The sequence below is a fragment of the Vombatus ursinus genome, unplaced genomic scaffold (assembly GCF_900497805.2).
Source record: "Vombatus ursinus unplaced genomic scaffold, bare-nosed wombat genome assembly UNPS02015255.1, whole genome shotgun sequence".
In the NCBI taxonomy this organism is placed as follows: Eukaryota; Metazoa; Chordata; class Mammalia; order Diprotodontia; family Vombatidae; genus Vombatus; species Vombatus ursinus.
This window is the reverse complement of record NW_020955033.1, coordinates 3506339-3519313: the sequence shown is the minus strand read 5'-3', so window position 1 is coordinate 3519313 and position 12975 is coordinate 3506339. Positions and strand designations below refer to the sequence as shown.

Sequence of the window (12975 nt, the reverse complement as noted above, 5' to 3'; positions counted from 1 at the left end):
AAGGGTGGAAAAGGTCCTGTCTGAGAAACAATTTTAAAGGCTACTTAATTGTCTTGGACCTACTACCAAAAAGGGAAAAAAATACTACAAGGTCTAAATTCAAGTCCTTTAAATCCTAGGGCAGTTGTTGGCACAGTGGATAGAGTGTCAGGTCTGGAGTCAGAAAGACTCATCTTTGTGAGTTCAAATCTGGCTTCAGATACTTCCTAGCTGTGTGACCCTGGGAAAGTCACTTAACCCTGTTTACCTCAGTTTCCTCATTTGTAAAATGAGCTGGAGAAGGAAACAGAAAACCACTCCACTCTCTTTGTCCAAAAAAAAAATTAAATGATGTCCAAACGAGTAGGAAACTGGAAACAAATTAACAATAACAGCAAAGTCCAGATAATCTTGCTCATGTAGTTTTCTGAATAGCGCACCAAGAGAGAAGAGAAAGCTGCCTGTGACAGCCATATGTTACTGCTCTGAACTGATTTAAAAGAAAGGTAAGTGGAGGAGTGATTATGCACTTGAAAAAGGGACTCTCATATTTACTAAAAGGATTCATAATAGGATTCTCCTTTAAATATTGAGTTCCCTAGGCAAATTTAAAGTATATTTTGATTTAACTTAAGGAAACGAACAGTATCTGTATAAAGGCAGTGTAACATAGGATCATCAAAGGAGCTAGCCATGGAATCAAAAAGGCCTAGATTCAAATCCTGTCACAAACAGTTACTAACAGTATAACCCTGGAAAAGTCACTTAATGGGCCTCAGTTTCCTCATCTGTAGAACAAAGGGGTTGGACTCAATGGCCTCAAAAGTCCCTTCTGGCTCTATATCTATGGACCTGTAATTTTTAAAGTATACACTTGTTTGTAAAGGAAGCCAAACATGCCCTTTAATCTCAATCTTGGTTGTGTTAGATAAACACAGAAAGAAGCAAGAGGTCACATTTTTATCCTCTTTATGTATATGCCAGCATTTCTCTCAAAAAAAGGAAAAAATTAAATCTGTCAGGAATCAGAAGGCCTAAATGACAGATGATGAATCAAAATTCCGCAAGGAGGTAAACAGTCATGGCTTGGAATCCTTTTTACTCTGACCATTTCTGAAAATATAATGAAGCATCATTTGAAGGCACTCCTCAGAGACTCCTGACAGACCTATTATGGATAGCCACTCTGAAGGTGGGTGCTTTTCAGGGCAGTCCCACAGCTTCTCTTAAATCCTTCAAAGGTCCTCATATCCTTCTCAAAACAACACGAATTACCTTCTAGCTTAAGGTAACACAAAATGTGGAGTACCTACTTATAAAGAAGTAGCTCTTTTAGATGATCCATTATAGTAGATACCTACAAATTGGTGCTACTTCAAGCAGGCAAAAAAATCTCCCTGGAATTTCCTAAGGACTTTTTTTTTCCTGTTAAATTTCACTTACTGAGAAAAATGGGATCAGACATGAAGGTGGTAAACCAAGGAGTAATGGAAAGAACAGTGGCCTGGGAATCACGATAACCCGGTTTTATAGTCACAGCACTACCATTTCTTGGCTGTGTGACTGCCCTCAGGCAATTTAATATAACAGGGACAGAGTTTTGGTGATTACTTTGAGAAAGGCAGTCTGGTTGGCACTTTGCAAGATAAAAAGAAGGCTAAGACATGATTCCTGTCCTAGTGGAGTTTAAAATCAAGTAAAGAAGAAAAGATATGGTACAAAATAAAATTACAACTTAAAAGAATGTCACCCAACCTCCTCAGGGTGCCAGTTAAATGAGGAAATTGGTCCAGATGACTTCTAAAGGCCCTTACAACTCTGACATTTAAATATTCAATGATTCTAGGCCCCAAAATTGAGAAATTCTACATTTCGAAAGGTCCCATGCCAAGGTAAATAATAAATTGTACAATGGAGTATATAGGCCAATATGTTAACCTCTCCTTCTGATGTCCCATGTGGTGTGAAAGTGATCTTGGGTTCTCAAAGGCTATGACAGTGTAGCCTAAGTCCTATGTTTCTACCAAATTTCCCAAGAAGGCTTTGCATATAACCCAGGAAATGGACTATAAATCTATTACCTAAGGAAGAGCCTTGCTATATTTGAAGAGCTCATAACTATAGGTTCTTTATCAGGGTAGCCTCAGGATACAGCCTGAACTGGAACAAGCAGTTAAGGCCTTGCCCTACCGCAGAGAACTGCTCGTGATGAAAAACGTAAAGGGCCAGCTTATAAGCAATTCTAAGGAAGAAGACAAGTTGTTGGGTCAGTTATAACTTAGCTAAGCTGGTGACATCATGGGGAGAATGGTGGTGAGAGCAGCAAAGACTGGAGGGACCACTAATTGGCCTGGCCTAACCTACTGGGTAGGAGAAAATCCTGGCTCTAGATCAGCAATCTTGTTCCTTTCCCAGGGAGTCAAGCCCCTGGAGGGAGGGAAGAACAACAGGCTGGTGTTTGACAAACCAACTCCTAGTACATCTTGAGAGAGGACAGCAGGGGGTCCTTGAGAGAGGATCAGGGGAATGTGTAAGAACTTCAACCCACAGTTTGTGGAGTGTGTGGCTCCTAGAGAAGGTGTGAGGGAATGTGGGAGGAAGGATAGTGAAGAGAGAAAGGAAGAAATCACTCCTACCTGGCTACAGGACAAGGTGTTCCTGGAATACCTCTATCTCCCAGATCCTGAGACCTTTTATTCTCTGATTTGTCTAGAGGCAAGAACTTTGGAACTAAAGCAGGAAGGCCAGGTTAAAAAAAATAAAAGGGACTACCTAGAAGAAGAGGGTGAGATGAAGCACTTCAGGGGTCACAGACCTCCATAGAGCCAGGCTGCAAGCAAAAAAAGATCATCTGAGCTAAGTGTTCTGCTGAAGGGCTCACCCTTCTGGGAATACCTCTGCCTCCCTTTAATACCCACAATTTCTCTTTTTCCCAATATCTGTCTGAATGAAGTTTGCTTGGTGTGGAGAGCTGAGCTTTGGACCAGGGTCCAGGTGGAAAATCAATTTCTCCCTACTCCCTTGAGCTGCTTATCTGAGTCATGAGATCAGGACTACTGCCTTGTAAGGTCAAATTTCAATAACCTGGCTGAAAAAGTACAGGACCAGGGGTCCATAGAACAGGTTCTAGCGTTTTCTTGCTAACTATAGGTCTCTGTTTCTTCCTCTAAAAACAAGGAGTTTGCCAAAATATTTAAGGTTCCTTTCAGATCTAAAAGATTGAGTCCAAGTGAGTCTAAGCTCCATTCACCTCTACCTTAGCTCAACTTCAATTTCAGTCAGAGTTGAATGGAACTTCTCTGAGGCCTCAGTAGTTTTCAGTTTGAAATGAAGGCTTTCTACTAACTGATCTCTAAGTTCTCTTCCAGATCTAATATGATATTTTGAGGATTTGAAGGATGAGACATCAGTAAACCCTCTTTTAGCTGTCTCCCTAAAGTACCTATCAGTTTGCTGTAAACATGACCATTTTATTCCCAACAGGTAGTAATGAAGTTTGTTGAATGCCAAGGGTGAATAAATGCAATAACTATATGTTAAGGTTGGTTTAAATGGGACACTACCAAATGGCCCTTGTTTGGGTGTGGGTGACCAGCATCCCCCGCACTGAATTTCTGGTGTGGTCTTTGTCTCCCCAGTGAGGTGGTTTATCCACATAGCTGAAGGTTTCTCTTGTTCCACTTGACCCATTCACAGTTTGTGAATTTGCCCTAGGTACACAATTTTATAATTATGGCTCTGCTATAATTTTTAATTTCATATAATTTTTAAGCCACAGCATCTTTTGGACACCAATATTTATGAGTCTCGAAAGAGCTAATAGCTGCATCAATAGAAAATATCCTCTAAAAAAATAATAGATTCAGAAAATATTGCATATCTTCTCCAGAAACATAACTTGCCTTAAGTTTGACTGCACACATGTAGCTGTTAACTATACCTAAATATATAGTAATTTATGAAGAGGAAGAAGAAGAAGGAGGAGGAGGAGGAGGGAAAGGGAGGAGAGCTGATATTTACAGAGCCCTTTTAGGTTTGCAAAGCACTCTACATATGTAATTTCATTTGATCTTCACAGCAACCCTATGAAGTAGATGCTAATATTATCCCCATTTTACAGATGAGGAAACTGATGCTGAGTGGAGCATCACACAGATAGGAAGCAACTGAGGTAAATATGAATTCAGTTCTCCCTGACTCCAACTCCAACACTACACTCACTGCACCACATAAAATTGAAAGGCTTCATGATTTGTGCTACCTCTACAAGACTTTCTCAGGTTCTTGTATTTGCTCCCTACACTGATGAATTCTTTCTATATTAAATAGTCATAGAATTTTAGAGTTGGAAGAGAACTTAATGGCCATTTCATCCTACCCATACCCAAAAGGAATCCCCACTTTCTCTTAAGGCAGGCCATTCTACTTCTGATCAGCTCTAATTCTTAGGAAGGTTTTTCCTGATATCAAACCTAAATTGACTCTTTTTTGGCAACTTAAACCTGTTGCTCCTGGTTCTGTCCCCTGGGACCAAACAAAGTAAGCCTATTCCATCTCCTATATGCTATCCTTTCAAAGAGTTGAAGGCATCTATCATTGCCCCAAGAGTCTTCTCTTCCTCAGGGTTAACAACGAATGCTTCAAAAGATCTTCAAGTGGCTTAGACTTTTAAGGTTCTTTGCCTTTTTGGTTGAACTCTTCTAGATCTCCAGCTTATCAACATCCTTCCTTCTTAAATTGTGGTTCCCAGAACTACACAAAATATTCCAGATGAGGTCTGACAAGGGCAGAGTATGGCGAGACTGTCACTGCCCTGTTTCTGGAAGGTATTCTCTCAATTCAGCCCAAGATTCCATTAACTTTTTTGGCTAGCTCATCATACTGTTGATGCATATTCCACTTACAATCCATTAAAACCCACAAATGTCTTTTAGAACAACTGATGTGAAATCATACCTCTGACCATCTTATACTTTTAAATTTGAGCTTATTACAACTAGATCCAATATTTGACATTGAACTCTACTGAATTTCATCTTAAAATAATTCTGCCCAGTGTTCTAGCTTGTTCTTATCTTTTGGGAGCCTCATTCTGTCTTCCAGTAAGTTAGCTATCCCTTTCTCCTTTGGGCCACATACAAATTTGACAAATGTGACATTGATACAAGACCTTGATAAAAATCTTAAGCAACACAGGACCAAGCTCCAGCCCACTGAAGGCTTCTTGCCAAGCTGACCTAACCATTAACTACTATTAGTTGAATCTCAATATATGTAATTATCCATGTCTTTTAGTCCATGTATTTCTACCTTTTCCATAAGAATAGTGGGAGATACTTTATCAAAAGCACTACTAAAACAATTACATCCAAAGCACTTCTATGATATACTAGTTTAGTAATCTTGTCACAAAGGAAATAAGATGAGTTTGATGCGGCCTGTTTTTGATGAAGCCATGCCGGCTTTCTTTCTTTACCATTTCCCTTCTAGATTTTCACTAATCATCTCTTTAATGATCTGTTTTAAAATTTTCCTAAGAAATGAATTCAAGCTCACCAGCCTACTGGGTTGAGATTCCATTCTCTTTCCTTTTTTGATAATCAGGACATTTGCCCTTCTCCAGGCCTGAATTACTTCCCAATTCTTCTGTCTTTGGAAGATTGTCGGCAGTGGCTCAGCAAGCACGCCCACCAGTCCTTTCAGGGTCAGATGATAGAGGGCATTTGGGTTGGATGACTTGAGTTCACCAAGGCCATCTAGGTTCTCCCTTATGCTTTTCTTTCTTAAATTTTGTACCAACTCCCTGTTAGCCATTTTTCCTCTGTAACTTCCTAGGGCAAAGGTAACATTCATTGGCAGAGTAAACAGAAACGAAACAAAGATTGAAAAGCTATGCTTTATCTCTGTTGTCAGTAATCATCATCTTATCACTCCAAAGCAAAGGTTCTATTCCTTCCTAAAATCATCCTAATGTATGCTCCTTGAGGGCAGGAATTGTTTCACTTTTGTTATTGTATTCCCCAGTACTTAACACAGTGCTCAGCACATAGTTGATGCTTCATAAATGTTTATTGGTCTATTGATTTTGTATAGTTTTTTGAAAATCATGTCATTTGGAGCTAGAAAGCAATATATGAACACCTCATCTAAAACATTTTATCCATCATAATTTTAAAATTCATAATAAAACATTTGTGATTCACCTAAATTTTTAGAAGAAAGGTTTTATTCTCATTTTCCCATTTTGGAGTTTTCACCTCCCAAAACCTCCTCCTAATTTCTACCTCTTCTGAGTGTTAACTTGCCACATGATACTAATCTCACAAGTGTAGAGGGAACCTATCACTGATCCATCATTCACAGAAAGGAGACTTGATGAAATAATTTGGTAAAATCTTGGATAGTCCCAAGAAAACATGCACTGATGCTACATAGATGTAACACATTATGGATTCATAATTCACATTCTAAGTCAATCAATCAACAAGTATTTATCAAGTATTCACTCTCAGAAGATAACTTGCAATTAACTCACCTCATCTAGAAGGCTTTCTCCAATTACTTTCCTTATACTTTGAATTCCTCAATACTCACATTGTTTTTAAGTTGCCCACTTTATATAATTTTTCTTATGTTGTCTAATTGTTTCTTATATATTTTTTGACTAACTAGATTATATATCTCCTTAAGATCCAGGACTATGTTTGTATTTTGTACCATCCACAATGTTATGTGTAGTGCTACACATAAAAATGGCTTAATGAATGTTTGTTGAATGGCTTAATGAAGATTTAAAATTGAAAAAAAAAACCCACTTTTTCACAAAAGCTAGTCTTAAGGAAAGGTCTATAACCCAATATTCCAGAGGTAGAAAATATGAGGCTCTACTGTGATGTCATACATTGACATTATGTTACTTATTTCAATTGCAGAAGTTATTTCCAGAAGTGTTTTAATTCAAGTGCCTTGTATTAGCTTTAAAAAACAACTTAGGCTATATTCTTTTTTTTACAAACACTATTTATACCTCAAATGTTGACTTTAAAAAGTGTTAAGGTTCCTAACTAAAAATTTAAAAAGAAAAGAATGTTTAAAATAAATAATAAATTAAATGTTAGGGGTTTTTTTGTTTTTTTTTTAGTATGCATTAGTGATAAAAAAAAAATCTCACAACCTTAACCACATGGCCTTAAGGGTATAGTGAAAATACTATCTTTTTTTGGCCACTGGGAAAAAAATGCCAAAAAGCCCAAAAATCTACATGAAAACCAATGCAATTCTATTAATTTCCTTCATTGATTAACATAGCTGTTGGTAGTAGCATTAGTGATAATGAATATTGAGTATTTTTGGTCATTAAAATATGTTGTTATGTAATAAAGACTTGTAAGTGGAGAAGTCTCATGTTTGGAAATCAGTATATAGATAAAACTCAAGTGTGTAGTTAAAAATGTAAAATAAACTTTAGTTAAAAAAAAGTGTTACGATACTCACAAAATACTACATGTTGTTACTACAGAGTGGGAATGTAGCCTGGGCTTCTATAAGTATGCCTAATTTGTCTAACATGGAGCCAGCTGCATCTCTTGTCATGGTAGTCTCCTTTGATTGACTGCCTACCTCTTTAAAACTGGCAAGTCCGAACCATTCATCCTTTTTTGGCTGTGCCTCTTTTCCATCCTCTTTTCAGCTTCCCTTTTTTTCAGGGACTCCTATCTGCCATGGCCAGCAAGGATGCCAATAACTCAGCTAGTGAGAGGAAAGGGACCTGCTTTCCCTTCCTCTCCCTTTACTCTGGCTCCTAGAAATGCCTGAGAAGTATTTGTTTCTGTTCTGTGCTTTTTGTCCTCATTTTCAGATGCTAGAAGGTTTACCTCATTGGATCAAAGACCAGGAGTTCCAGTAATGGTGCCGTTGAAGCCAGGATTACGGGTCTGGTGGTGCAGGGAGCCTGGCATGAACATGTTGAGAAGGCATGGTGCCTGGTACTCAAGCCCAAGGCAAGTTTTAGACTTAGAACTGGGATTGGGCTCTATGAGAACTCAGCTAAACTACGACTCTAATCCCTTTCCCCTCCCCAGAGACTGAGAAGGTACAAAGGAGGGAAGGAGATTGTGTCTCACAGGTGTGGGAGAGGGGAAGTAAATTTGTCTTTGTGATCATATCTTCTGTAGTAAATATATGCCTTTGTAAGAACTTGACTGCGTTACATGTAGGGGTTCAGGGAACACAATGGGTGTCCGTGTTAAACAATATTTGCTCAGAAAAGCCCAGACTATGGAAGATAAGCTGAAACCTCATCAACTGTAGTGTATCAAAACTTGGATTTCGCTATTGCCAGGGATGTAACTAACACATAGATGATGAAAAGCTAATAAACGCAACAGCCTGTATTGCTGATGAATGTGCCTGCCCCTCTAGAAACCACAACCACTTTTTAAACATTTTCAAGTGTTTCCCTTTTTTTTAATTGGTTACTTTAAAATATCTGGCCATTTAAAAACTAATAAGTGTCATGCACCATAACTATACCTCTAATTTAGATTTAACAGGTACCTCTTGTATATTTAATAAGATCTAATTAATTAGGAAAATATTTGAGGTACAACTACTCATTAAGAGAATACTGTTCATAGTGCTGGAGTTAATGAAACAATAAATGACTTCTGTGGTTGAAGCTACACCATTCAGCAGAAGTAAAACTCATTCATTCTAATTATAATACTCCAGTGCCATCATCAGAATTGCTTTGCATTTGGCATATAAAAATGAAAAAAAATACAATCAAAATAGTTGCCTTTTGAATATTGCTGAAGTAACCACAAACATACAGATTTACAAAACTAGTGTACAATAATATTTCACTCATATTAGTAGGGACTTAACCAGCCAGGCACAACCAGTAGGGAATGGATTGTGGATGAAACTGAAGACAAAAGGTATCTCAAATACCAGTTTCTCTCTGACCCCAAAAGCTGCCCCAACCCAGGAACTAAGGCTAGGGGATTACAGACCAATGAAAAGTAGTAGAAGGTCCAGAATCAGGGAATCGAAAATCTGGTGGAACATCTTCTAAATATTAAGAGCAGTACAATATTCCCAAGTATTGGTTGCTGTGATGGTGGCCATTTTGTCTCTTTTCTGTCTTGGAACTAATAGAATTTATCAGGCAGGTAATACTGAAGCAAGTTTAAAAAATCATTTCTTCAAAGAGAAACATCATGCTGCTGAAGCAGATGTGATTACACACAGAGAGACAGATTTGACATTTAGTTGGGTATCAGATTTAAAGTACTTCATGGACAGCTGAAAGAATTATTTTCCACTTTTTAAGCACTTACTATATACCAGGTTGTACTATGGTTACAAAGTAAGGCAAAAGACAGTCCTTGGTCTCAAGGAGCTCATGGTTGAATGAGGAAGTCAATATGCAAACTATTAAAAACAAGATATATACAGAATAAAGTGGAATTATCCAGCTGAGTTAAGGCACTAGCATCAAGGCAGATCAGGAAAGCTTTTTTTGTGGAAGGTGGAATTTTAGCTGGCACTTGAAAGAAGCCAGAAAGCCAGGAGATAGAGATGAGGAGGGAGAAATTAGGAGGGAGAGAATTCCACAATGGAGGACAACCAGTGAAAATGCAGAAAGATCAGAGGAGCAATCTCCAGTCCAGTTATTTATACAGAACAACAATAATGTGTTTCCTATTCAATCCCAATCTCTCAATTTTGTCTCATTACTGAGGCACAAAGATAGTAATTTGATGGTTGTGAAGCAGCAGATTTTCTATCAAAAAGATGCCTATTCTGAAGTAGCTACTGTTCCTGGCACATGAAGCAAAACCTTTATTGATCAGAATGCTTAGGGAATTAGGCTTTCTTGATTAATTTAGTTTTCTTATCATCTCAGGGCTAAGCACTTTCCTGCTGTTGGCAATGTAAATGAGTTTGACAACTAATTCCTGAGCACCTACTGTGTATAAAATGAACTTAATCTATTTTATATCTAGTTTGAACTGTCTTTGATCATTCAGACTCTTATGCTACTCAAGGGCCTCTATCATTAACTTCCATCTCAATTTTATGTACTCAAGTATAGATTTTTTTAAAAGGCATATAAGATCATTGGCTCAAAGCTCTGGAGCCAGAAGGAACCCAAGAGGCCAGTATTTGTTGTCCACAACACATTCTCAAAGTCTCTTTATATGGAATCCATTCTGGACCGACGTCCTCAACTACCTCTAACATTGTTGGTTCAGGTCCAGAAAAAGTGGCTGACTACTTCACTTCTCATGGTTCTAGAAGTAGCCTTAAGATTCTGAGATTTCTGGTACTATTACTTGTAAGTCCCTACTGATGTTTCCCACTGATTATTAGCCAATAGTTTCAATTAGCTTTTAGCAAAGATATTTATTAAAATAGTTGGCTAAAAGAAATCCTCTTTAAAAGCTTTAGAAAGGAGGGCTATGTTCTGCTTCCAGGAGCCAAGATGGTGGAAAAAGAAGTAAGTCGCTCTTACCCTCCCATAATAACCTCTGAAAACCCAGAAAATATCACCCAAGGAAAAACCCTGGAACAGCTAAACCAGAAGAAAGACAGGGTACAGCAGACCTGCAGCCCAGGTAGCTTGAGGGATAAATGGGATAGGCCCCTCTTGCCCTGGGGGAAGGGAAGCAGTACAGAACAGGAGGCTTCCCAGCAAGCTAGTGAAAGCCCCACCTCAGCATACCAGGAGGAGATCCTGAAACCCAAGTGGTGGAGCAGGCAAACACCAATGCCTGGACCCCCAAGTGTCTCAGTGAGGGCTGGGGAAATGGTGGAAACAAGCCCAGAAAACCACCAGGTGCCTCAGCATTCTGCAGGAACCAGGTCTCCCAGTGCCTCAGCAAAAATAAGGGAGGCTGCACTACAAAGGGCCCCAGGAGGATAAACACCCTACAACATCCATCTGAAAGGAGCTGAAGAAAGAGAAGGGAAGGGAAAAACAGGCAACCTAGAGTTGCCCTAGAGTTCCAGCTTTCTTGATTCCAGCCCAACACTAGGTAAGCTGCCAGAACCCTACAGTCTCCAACTGCCAACATCGGAGGCCCCAGCACACATAGCCAGTGACCTGGCCCTGGACTCCTAAAACGGGAAGCTTGGGTCGGTGCCCTCTGCTCCCCAGTAAGGGAGCTCAATCTCTTTAAAGGACAGGAAATAGGCAAACACCATGAGCAAAAAGAAATGCACCGTAGATTCATATTATAAGAACAGTGACGATCAAGGCAGAAATTCTGAAGAGGACAATATTGTCAACAAACCCACATCTGGAACCTCAAAAGGGAATATGAACTGGTCTGAAGCCCAAAAAGCCTTCTTAGAAGAGCTCAAGAAGGATTTTAAAAGTCAAATGAGAGAAGTAGATGAAAAAATGAGAGGTATGCAAGAAAGAGTCAGTAGCCTGGAAAAAGAAGGACAAAAATTAACTGTAGAAAATAAGTCCTTAAAAATACAATTGGCCATCATTTCTAAAATATATAGAGAATTAAGTCAAATTTATAAGAATATAAGCCATTCCGCAATTGATAAATGGTCAAAGGATATGAACAGACAGGTCTCAGATGAAGAAATTAAAGCCATCTATAGTTACATGAAAAAAAATGCTCTAAATCACTATTGATTAGAGAAATGCAAATCAAAACAACTCAGAGGTACCACATCACACCTATCAGATTGGCCAACATGACAAAACAGGAAAATGATAAATGTTGGAGAAGATGTGGGAAAATTGGAACACTAATACATTGTTGGTGGAGTTGTGAAATAATCCAACCATTTTGGAGAGCAATTTGGAACTATGCCCAAAGGGCTATAAAAAAGTGAATACCCTTTGACCCAGCAATAGCACTTCTAGGGCTATATCCCGAAGAGATCATACAAATAGGAAAAGGACCCACATGTACAAAAATATTCATAGCAGCTCTTTTTGTGGTGGCAAAGAATTGGAAATTGAGAGGATGCCCATCAATTGGGGAATGGCTGAGCAAGTTGTGGTTTGTGAATGTGATGGAATACTATTGTGCTATAAGAAATGATGAACAGGCTGACTTCAGAAAAACCTGGAAAGACTTGTATGGTCTGATGCTGAGTGAAATGAGCAGAACCAAGAGAATGCTGTACATCATAACAGCCACGTTGTGTGATGACTAATATTGATAAACTTAACCTTTCCTGGCAATACAAGGATCTAAGACGCCTCCAGAGGCCTTGTGATGGAAAATGCTATCCACATTCAAAGAAACAACCATGGAAGTTGAATTGCCATTTTTTTTTCTCTCCTGTTGAGTTTCATTTCCTCTTTCTGATGGTTCCTCCTATTGGTTTTAATTTTTACTTACAATATCACTAATGTGAAAATTTTAAAAAAATTAAAAATTAAAAAATATGCAATTGGCTAACTGGAAAAAAAGTACACTGAAGAAAATAAGTCCCTAAAAAGTACAATTGGCCAACTGGAAAAAAGTACACTGAAGAAAACAAGTCTCTAAAAAAAGCAATTGGCCAAATGGGGAAGGAGGTACAAAATCTAATAGAAGAAAACAATTTGTTAAAAATTAGAATTGGGCAAATGGAAGTTAATGACTCTATGAGAGAGCAAGAATCAGTCAAACAGAAACAAAAGAATGAAAAAATAGATGAAAACATAAAATACTTCATTGGTGAAACAACTGACCTGGAAAATCGATCCAGGAAAGACGATTTAAAAATTATTGGTCTACCTGAAAATCACGATGAAAAAAAGAGCCTGGACAATATCTTTCAGGAAATCATAAAGAAAAACTGCCCTTAGGTCCTACCACCAGAGGGAAAATAGCCATAGAAAGAATTCACTGATCATCTCCTAAAAGAGTAAGGAGGGCTACCTTTTTCTGTAAGACAGAAGCAAAGGAAGAGTTGGAAGAAGATGTCTGAGCAATATGAAGTAAGAAAGAGGGAGAAAGAGGAAGATCTTATCAA

General features: G+C 38.4%; 1 protein-coding gene across 1 annotated transcript in view; it reads right to left on the bottom strand.

The window, feature by feature from the left end:
- Nucleotides 1-12975, bottom strand: part of LOC114031871 (peroxidasin-like protein) — a 475034-nt gene that overhangs the window by 354468 nt on the left and 107591 nt on the right. The gene's annotated exons all lie outside the window — the stretch shown is intronic.